This window comes from Amblyomma mixtum, chromosome 3, assembly GCF_055824585.1.
Source record: "Amblyomma mixtum isolate Tamu chromosome 3, ASM5582458v1, whole genome shotgun sequence".
Lineage (NCBI taxonomy): Eukaryota > Metazoa > Arthropoda > Arachnida > Ixodida > Ixodidae > Amblyomma > Amblyomma mixtum.
In genome coordinates this window covers 331,463,380-331,471,763 of record NC_143014.1, presented here as the reverse complement: position 1 = coordinate 331,471,763, position 8,384 = coordinate 331,463,380, and the positions used below count along the sequence as shown (strand labels likewise).

The 8,384-nt window shown below is 42.6% G+C and overlaps 1 long non-coding RNA gene across 1 annotated transcript; it reads left to right on the top strand.

Moving 5' to 3' along the window:
- The first annotated feature begins 880 nt into the window (after window positions 1-880).
- LOC149355950 (uncharacterized) lies at window positions 881-4,238 on the top strand. Its single transcript, XR_016289775.1, has 3 exons — window positions 881-991; window positions 2,306-2,429; window positions 4,149-4,238. It is a non-coding gene; the product is annotated as an uncharacterized LOC149355950 (long non-coding RNA).
- Window positions 4,239-8,384: the final 4,146 nt, after the last annotated feature.

The following is an 8,384-nucleotide window of genomic DNA, read 5'->3' as shown; positions in this document are numbered from 1 at the left end:
TTTGTTTTGTTCATCCGTGTGGCTCATATTTCATTCCAGCCTGACTGTACACTACTCTCCCAGCAGGTACCCCAACTGAAGCATGCATTGTCTTGTGAAAAATGCTGCACATATGCTTTCGAAGGGTGCCTGAAACAATTCGCAGCTGCCAATATTGAACTATTAGTATATGAGACCTGATATTCAACTGAATCGTCAATCTGTCTCCCGCTAGGATGGCACAAGCATCACGCCCATGGCTAATTCTCTGCCCTTCACCCCTGTATTGGTTTCACTCCTTGAGTTATGGTATTAATAATCACCAATTTTACTACAAGGATATATGAGAGCACATTGTGAGTTAAATATGGTAAATTAAAGTCTTCCACTCTGTACAGTGATGTGGTTGGTCTTGTACATCTTTACTAATGTCTTAATTTTGCTTTATGCAAGCCTTGCCTTCCTATTGTATCCTATGTCCTCCTATGCTATCGTCCTTCCTCCTGGTCCTCTCTTTGGCCATTTCTCCCGTTTCCTTTGCACTGGCTATTGGTCAGGTGCCTGCTATGAAAATGACAGCCAACACTAAGTCCCTTCCTTTATTTCCATGAAATCTTCACTGCTACTACTAATGCTGACAGTACTATATCAGTATTTTTGTGATAATAATGTGCAAGATAGTAGCTAAGCCAATGGTAGCTGAGTTGAATGTCATGCATATCTTGCATGCGATATATTAACATATTCACTATTACAATACCCTCAATTTCTTTCAGTTCAGACATTTGGCCATAGATATTTTATGCTTTCTTTCTAGTTTCGTCCACTCAAACAAACTGCTTTTTGCGTGGCAGGTAGAATGTCCAATGAGTGCCGCTCTGTCTTATGAGCAGGAAGTACTATTTATGGATCCATGACCTTTTCTTGGAAATGACAAACCTTCTTTCGCCTTATTATGTGCTGAGCGTTCATCATGGGGGAAGCAAATGTCATGACTTGGATTTCTACAGAGGTGAGACATCACACCCAGCCTTATTTTTTCTGCGACGTGCTTAGGGGATTAGCAAACCTTCATCTAGTACTTCTTTCACCTTTTCTAAGTGCTCTGGCATGGTGAATAGATATGGTACTCTGGCTGTAACATGTCATAATGATATATGGCCACATTATAAAGGCGTATGAATTGCTGCACTTATACTATTTTGCATGTCCCTCTTTTAATGATTTTTCAGCCTTGGTTTGTTGAAACGAGTAGCAAAAAATGAACACAAGAACGAGAGAGAACTAGGACTTCCCATATTTTACACACATTTTCTGGCTTCAGCGAATTAATACCAAATAGCCCAGTTGTGCACAATAGTTCTTTCAGTTAAGCACAGCTGTATCTATATTAACAATTTTATGCAGGGACAAAAGGCATTTTGCATTTATATTCTTTACCTCCTCAGTAGCTCAGGCAATATGAAAAATTAATTTGATTTGTTTTGTTTGATTTGATTTGTTGGGGTTTAACGTCGCAAAGCGACTGAGGCTATGAGAGACGCCGTAGTGAAGGGCTCCGGAAATTTCGACCACCTGAAAAATTTCATTTTCTTGTTTTGTACTACAAGACGTCATATAGAGAGCAAAGCTATCAAAACTGAATGTAAAACGTGCACAGTTTGCGTGTGCTTGCAGAGGCTGGTGAACAGAGCCCATAGGAATTTTTCCTTAATGCAGAATGGAAGGTTGAAAAATTTTTTTGCATAATTAGATCGTGATTGGAGCATGAAGTTACATGTTAGAAGATGAAACTTGCCATATTGTGTAGGGTCGTTCACTCTTAGTGCGAACACGCGAGCGCATGGCTGTGCTCTTTGAAAGGCTCATTGGAAGGCCATCGAAACGAATTGGCAGATGAGGCGAAACACCACATTCAGCTCCTTCTCCAGCGCCACACTGCTGCGATGAGCAGCTGTGTCACTTGCAGTGGCTGTCTGAAAAGAGAGGCCATGTGTTCGCAGTAAGAGTGGATGACCCTTTACATTTTGTATGCTAGAGTGCCGACTCTTGCATCCATCTAAAAAACATTCATGGAGGTTATCTGGTTAGCCTCCTTCCTTAATACCACATTTCTAGAAATGATACTTAACTATGTCAGCTTTATTTTGATCAGAATTTATAAGAGTGTATCACATACACCAAATTTTGTGATCATATATGACATGATTCGAAAGGTGATTCATGATTGGTATTGTTTAGTCTAGGGCAGTAAAATGCCATGTACCTAGTGCAAAGTAAAATTAAATATGACCAGTCTAACAAAACAAACTCCTTTTTTTTGTAGAGGGAAATCTTTCGACCGAAATGCTGGAGTGGCTTGACGTGATGAAGACATTGACAGGAGTGCACTCAAAAGTACCCATATTTGGGATGGCACGAGAACTGGCAGACAGCTCTTCAAGCAATTGGTGAGTACCTTGGTGCTCTGCTTCAGCTGTTTCGTATGTGACCAGCTTTTGTTTTTCACCTAATAATAGTGCGTATCCTTGAAAATATCAGCACATATTGAGGAGAATTTTGATATTCTTGCATGAGATGCCACTGCGAGAACTTGAAAATAATGATATCTCGCATGTACACTCCACTGCTGAATACAGTAAGCATTGCTTGATAGCTGAGTGCCTCTGACGTATGAGAAAATAGCCAGTTTGCTGCACAACGTGTGGAACAGCCCTGTCTAGCACTTTGTCTTCAGGAAGTGGAGGATGAGGTAGTAATTTCTTAAAGAATTTCTAGAAAATAGCACAAACCACACGACCAGGAAGAAATAGCTGATGCAACACACTGACTCGAATGACGCCATGTGCATGAAGGATCTTATGGAGTTGCCTGCTATGTTGCACAAGAAGAAGGTCACGCAGGATGGGTGTCAAAGACTAGCTGATGCAGGAGCCTTCTTTCTGTTTCTAGTACTGACTGCATAACTCAATGAACAAGCAGGAAAGGTTACAGCTGAGCATGGCCAGACTCTTGCGCTTCCCTCCGGAAGCAAGCTGGAAGCACAGTCCTTCGATACCTTAATGCTTTTGCTCACAACATACATTGTTGCAGCATGTGGCGAGGAAAGGTACACATCCTTGATTTTAGTGCCAGTGCACTCACAGGCCCCAGTAACAGATCATTGAGGTACCCTGTCATATGAACAGGCATCTCATGAGGAATGAATTCTCAGGCTTCAGAACTTCGTGTTCTTTGCAGAAAATGTCCCAAAGTTTGTTGCCACACGGACCTTTTCGAAATAATGGCCCAGAAAGGCGAGCCTTCCTTATGTAGTTTGTGAAAAAATACCTAAGACGTGGGTATTTCTGCTTCTTCATGGGTACTGAAATGTTTGGGAGGGAGATGTTTTGCTGATATAGAACGGTTTTGCAAAAAGACAAAAAAAGAGACTGTGAGGCTGTGCGAATCAGCAGGAATAAAGAACATTTCACAGCTGATGAAGAAGCAGAAAGTCTCATGTTTTAGCTCTTTTTTGCACCAGACACTTGAGGACACTTCATCTTTTTGGGCCATTTCGATAAGGTCCACATGGCAACAGCATTTGGTTAGATTCCTGCATAGAGCCCATTCTGAAAGCCTGCGGATGCGCTCCTTGTAATGCGTACTGCACACTTATTGGAATATCTCAATGGACAGTGACCGGTATTTATGACTGCATTTTCATTCGAAATCGGAGATCTGTACATTTTCTTGCCCGTGCTGAGATAATTGAAGCTGTGAGCGAGCATAAGATTTGGGGAAGTGCACTTGCACATTGCTTGAGGGCAAGTTTTCCGCCATACTAAGATGTTGCCATGGTTCCTTGCTCACTAAGGTTTGCAGTGAGTACTATGGACAGCAAGAAGGTATCTGCATTGAATTGTTTTTGGCACCCATCCTGAGCTACCTTCTTTTCGGCAGCTCAGGGCATTCATGCACACAGTGTTGTCCAGGTAAGTGCATTGTGTGTTTTTTCCTGGCCCTGTGGATTTTAGTTTCTTTCCTGTAAAGAAAAAATGAATTTGGTCAATGAAACGTAATGGTTTCGATCTCATTAAATATTTTTGCAAGACCCTAGAAAAGCCAGTTGGTCAATAGTGAATAGTTTGATTGTGTTTGCTAAGTGAAGTCTTTCTTATGCTTTTCAGATGAATCTGACAGCAATATGCAGAAGTACAATGTATGCAATTTGTCATGAAAATAAAACGTATGTGCCTTTACTCACCCAAACACTCTTCTTTCATTCTAAGCCACATGCTTTGTATGTGCGCAATGCACAACATGCATAAAGGAAGAGCTTGTGTGTAATAGTACTTCAATTCTTCTGCACCTGGACTGCTACTGTACATGATTGAACGTGAGTCAAGACACGTTGATCAGTCACACAAATTAAGAATCTGGATGCGGTTTACAGCTTATATTAAACGTAACACTCCACGCCGTTATTCTGGCTGCACCATGCATCAGCAGTGTCAGTATGACTTCAGAGGGCTTGTCAGTATGGTCGTCTTACTTTAAAGTGTTGTTCAAGCCATTGGCGACAAGCCGCATCACTTGAGTACATAGAAAAGGGTCCAAGAGAGGTTAAACGTAAGAATACATAAGCAATTTTTATACGGTTGGCTTACCTACGAGTACACAGTTTACGTACGAGTACACAGAGAAGGGTCCGAAAGAGGTTAAACGTAGGAAGACGTAAACCATTTTTTACGGTTGGTGTACGCACTAAACTCTGCGTAATATCCGTGATTAAGAGCACTGAGTCCTTCTTAAGGACTGCCCGTGTTTCTTAAAGTGTCCGTTTATGAATTGCGGAAAGTGCTCAGCAACGCATTGCCTCCAGGTTTCTACGTAAACTTGAGCAAATTTTTTTACAGTGCAGCGCCCTCCCCTGTTAGGATAACTAACACACCTAGTTAGGGTGCACTGCGTTGAAGCCAACCACAGGGGACGAGTAGGATGCGTTCCTACAAATTTTACGCAATTTTTGATTAGTAGGTTTCTTGAAACTGAAGAGAGCTTTTTGAGCATAGCATTCTCAACGGTGCAGCACTTCAGAATACAGCTAAGACGTGGTAACTAGCAGGATGGTTAACTAATATTGAATGGTTAATGTTTTAACTATTACTGTTAGGCCCCTTAATTATTAAAAGGCGTGTGGCCCACCGTAATAGCCATATCAGTGTTTAGAATTCATAAACGTAGTTACCTTCGGCGCCGTGGCCCAGCAAATTTTTGCTACATTCCATAAAATAAATCCGCTTTCGAGAAGCTTGCATGCAAAGCAACCTATTCATTGCACGCAACTTGTCGAAATAGCAAAAACTTGTTGGGCCACAGTGCCGAGGGTAACCACGTTTTCGAAACTGTAAAAACTGATATGGACATGAATTACGTTGGGCTAACCGCCTCCCAATAATTAAGGAAACAGTAATGGTCAAAAAATTAACTATTGAATATTAGTTAACCAGCCTTCAAGTTAGCATTTCTTAGCAGTATTTTGATGCAGTGCACGGATCTCAATGCTGTGCCGAAAAAAGCGCTCCTCTAAAGGCAAAACCCTATTTCTTAAAAATACTGTACAGTCATAGGTGGAACACCCTCTATAGTTTCACATAATTTATGTAGTGAAAATAGTTTCGTGTATAAATCGTTTAATGTGGAAAAAAAGCCTTTCAAATAAGTTGCTCAGTTATCGTAGTTATTTTATTCCTTTTTGGCACACTCTGCAACAAGAAATCATTATCCTTAGAATTTGCTTCTAAGATTTAGTCTTTCAAAAATTCTGTAAAATCTCTTTTGAATCGCTCCCTTTTCTGTTCCGGGCATTGTGTGAGAAGTTTTGCTTGTGTGCCTGGAGATTCCAGTGACTTTTTTCACGACACGGAGTGTTTCTTGGCACGGCCTGGTCTCAGTTCGCGTGTAAATATCCCGTCCTTTACTTCGTTCTGTTGAAGGTTTCCAGTTTCCTGCAGTTCCGTCATATTTCAGCCATCCTTCGAGGTCCCGTGCACAATGGCGCGTATATTAAGCACTTAACGAACCCTCGGAATCTCCGTTCACGTAAATCAAGGTTGTACCTAGTGCCAATGACACATCTGCGGTGCAGAATCTCGCACCTAAATATGTATTTATAGAGATGCGGATTCGCCACGACTAACCTTTGTTACACTTGCGGGGAAGTTGAATCCGTGGAACATTTTCTACTCTTTTGCCGATGGCTTTCACTTACGAGAAAGGCTTATCTGGAGGTACCTTTATCGGGGTTAGGGCTCCCTGTATCACACAAAGCTATTCTATCGTTTTTTGCCAGCGCCAAGGGATTCGCGTTAAGTGGGGTTTGCGGATACCTTAGCGACTCATTAATTAATATTGCAGCTCGATAAGGGGGAGGTAAACTTTATTGAAAAAGAGGTTTTAGGCGCGAGTTGGAGTGGTGGACCGCTCCCCGCCGTGGGTTCCTCTTCTATAGGCCACGCGCCAGGTTTGCGACTGGCGATGTCGTTCGGCGACCTCTTCGGCCCACTTCGCGACTCGGAGTAGAACCTTCGGGTCCGATGTGAGCAGCGCGGCCTCCCACTGCGATTGGGTCGAGAGCTGCAGACTTTTGGTGGTTTGTCTTGACTGCACGAGTATATAAGATGCGTGGTGCGTCTCCCTTTTGGTGCTAGCAGAGAGAACAGACGGGGCGTAAATGTACGGATTAAAAAAGTGCCTGTTTACAGCTTCCGCCAACTGACTTGTTGAGTTTTACTTAGAGATCTATGGGGTTCTCAGAAGATTTGTTTTTCTTTCCTGAATTAAGCTGTAATTTCTTTGTAGGATATCACTAGGTCTTTGGCCGACCTGAGCTTGAGATACCGCACTTCCTTTTAACTACGAATCCTCGGAGCAACTTATGCGCCGCCTCGTTTTCAGGATGGTCCGAATGGGCTGGGACCCAGATAAATGTATCCGGCGGGTATTGGAGATTTTTCTTAGAAGTTTGATAGCTGCAGAGTGGGCCCTTGCTTTGGCAAAATTTTGAATTGCGGTGTTAGAGCCGCAGCTCATTTAGTTGGTAGTGATGGAAGTAATGGCAATAGCTATGGCAGCTTCTTCGGCCTCCTCCAGGAACTTTGTGTTATCGATCGTCGCCAATGCAAGGGGAGAACCTCGGTGATCGGTGACTGCCAGGAAAAAGGCACCTCTGTCCGCATGTTCCGCAGCGTCCGCGTGCGCCGTGTCTTTGTTAAGTGAAAATTTTTCGTGATGGTTTTGTACCCTAGCCTTTCTTCTGTCCTTGTCGTAGTCTGGATGCATGTTTTAGGGCAGAGGACGGACTATAAAGTGTTCGTGCATGGATTTTTTCACATTGTACAATTGCTTTTTTTTTTAGGATTGAACGGCCAGTTGCGGTGCCTGGTAGTCTTTATTACTGCGCGGTGAGTTGTGCTTCTATCATTTCCGTTAAGGTATTGTGAATTACCAATCGTAATAGTTTTCCATTCGACCTATGTTGGGGGAGGTTGAACGCAATTTTGCCAGACTGTTTAATTAGAAAATGTAGTTCGTCTCTTTTTATGACTGCGAGGGTGACCTATGGTGTAAAGTAAAGACTGCCATACGAACGAAGGACTGTATTCGTTTCCTGGTGTCAGCTTCTCCTCGCATGTTCGCGATGCGTCTTATGAGGAGGGAGATTTTGTTGACGCTGTTCCCAAGTTTGTTAATGAGTGTGCCGTTTTTTTTTTGTTTGACTGTATCAGCATTTTTTTGTGTTTCCACTTCTGGGATGGCTGATGCTCCTGCGAAGCATTTGATTTCAGGGGCTTTATTCTTTCTTTGCTGATTCGAATGTAGTACTAACACATCGAACTGTTAAGGGGAGACGCGAGTCCCGCAACTCGTTGCCTTGTTAACTCAATTAAATATTTTTCCACATGATGAACAATTCTATAATGAAGATTTTCTTCCTCGTTCCCCAAAATTCTTATTTTTCGCATTTTAAGTAAATTCGCTTTACAACATTTCTGCGCCATGCCTCTATTTTCCCCGCAATCGCCTATGTGTTTTTAAACAGCATTCACCACCTAATCCTGGCTAATCCTCTCGCGTGAGTGGGTATGTGATGTCTCAACTAAGCTAAACAACGGCTGCAACAATGGGGCGCTGCCACAGAGGTGCGTGTGCACGTCTATGCTTTCAATTTGGACACCACATCCTGCTTCACCTGCTCCGCGACCACCGGCACCTGCGTGCTTGGTAATAGAACAGGAACGTGTGACGAGGATTCAGGCTTAAGTCGCGAGGCAACCCAAAAAATGATGCATAATTAAGTGAGAAAGGTTCAGAATTATACAGGGTACATGTTAATTTCTTGAAAGGAAGACGTGACAAGACGA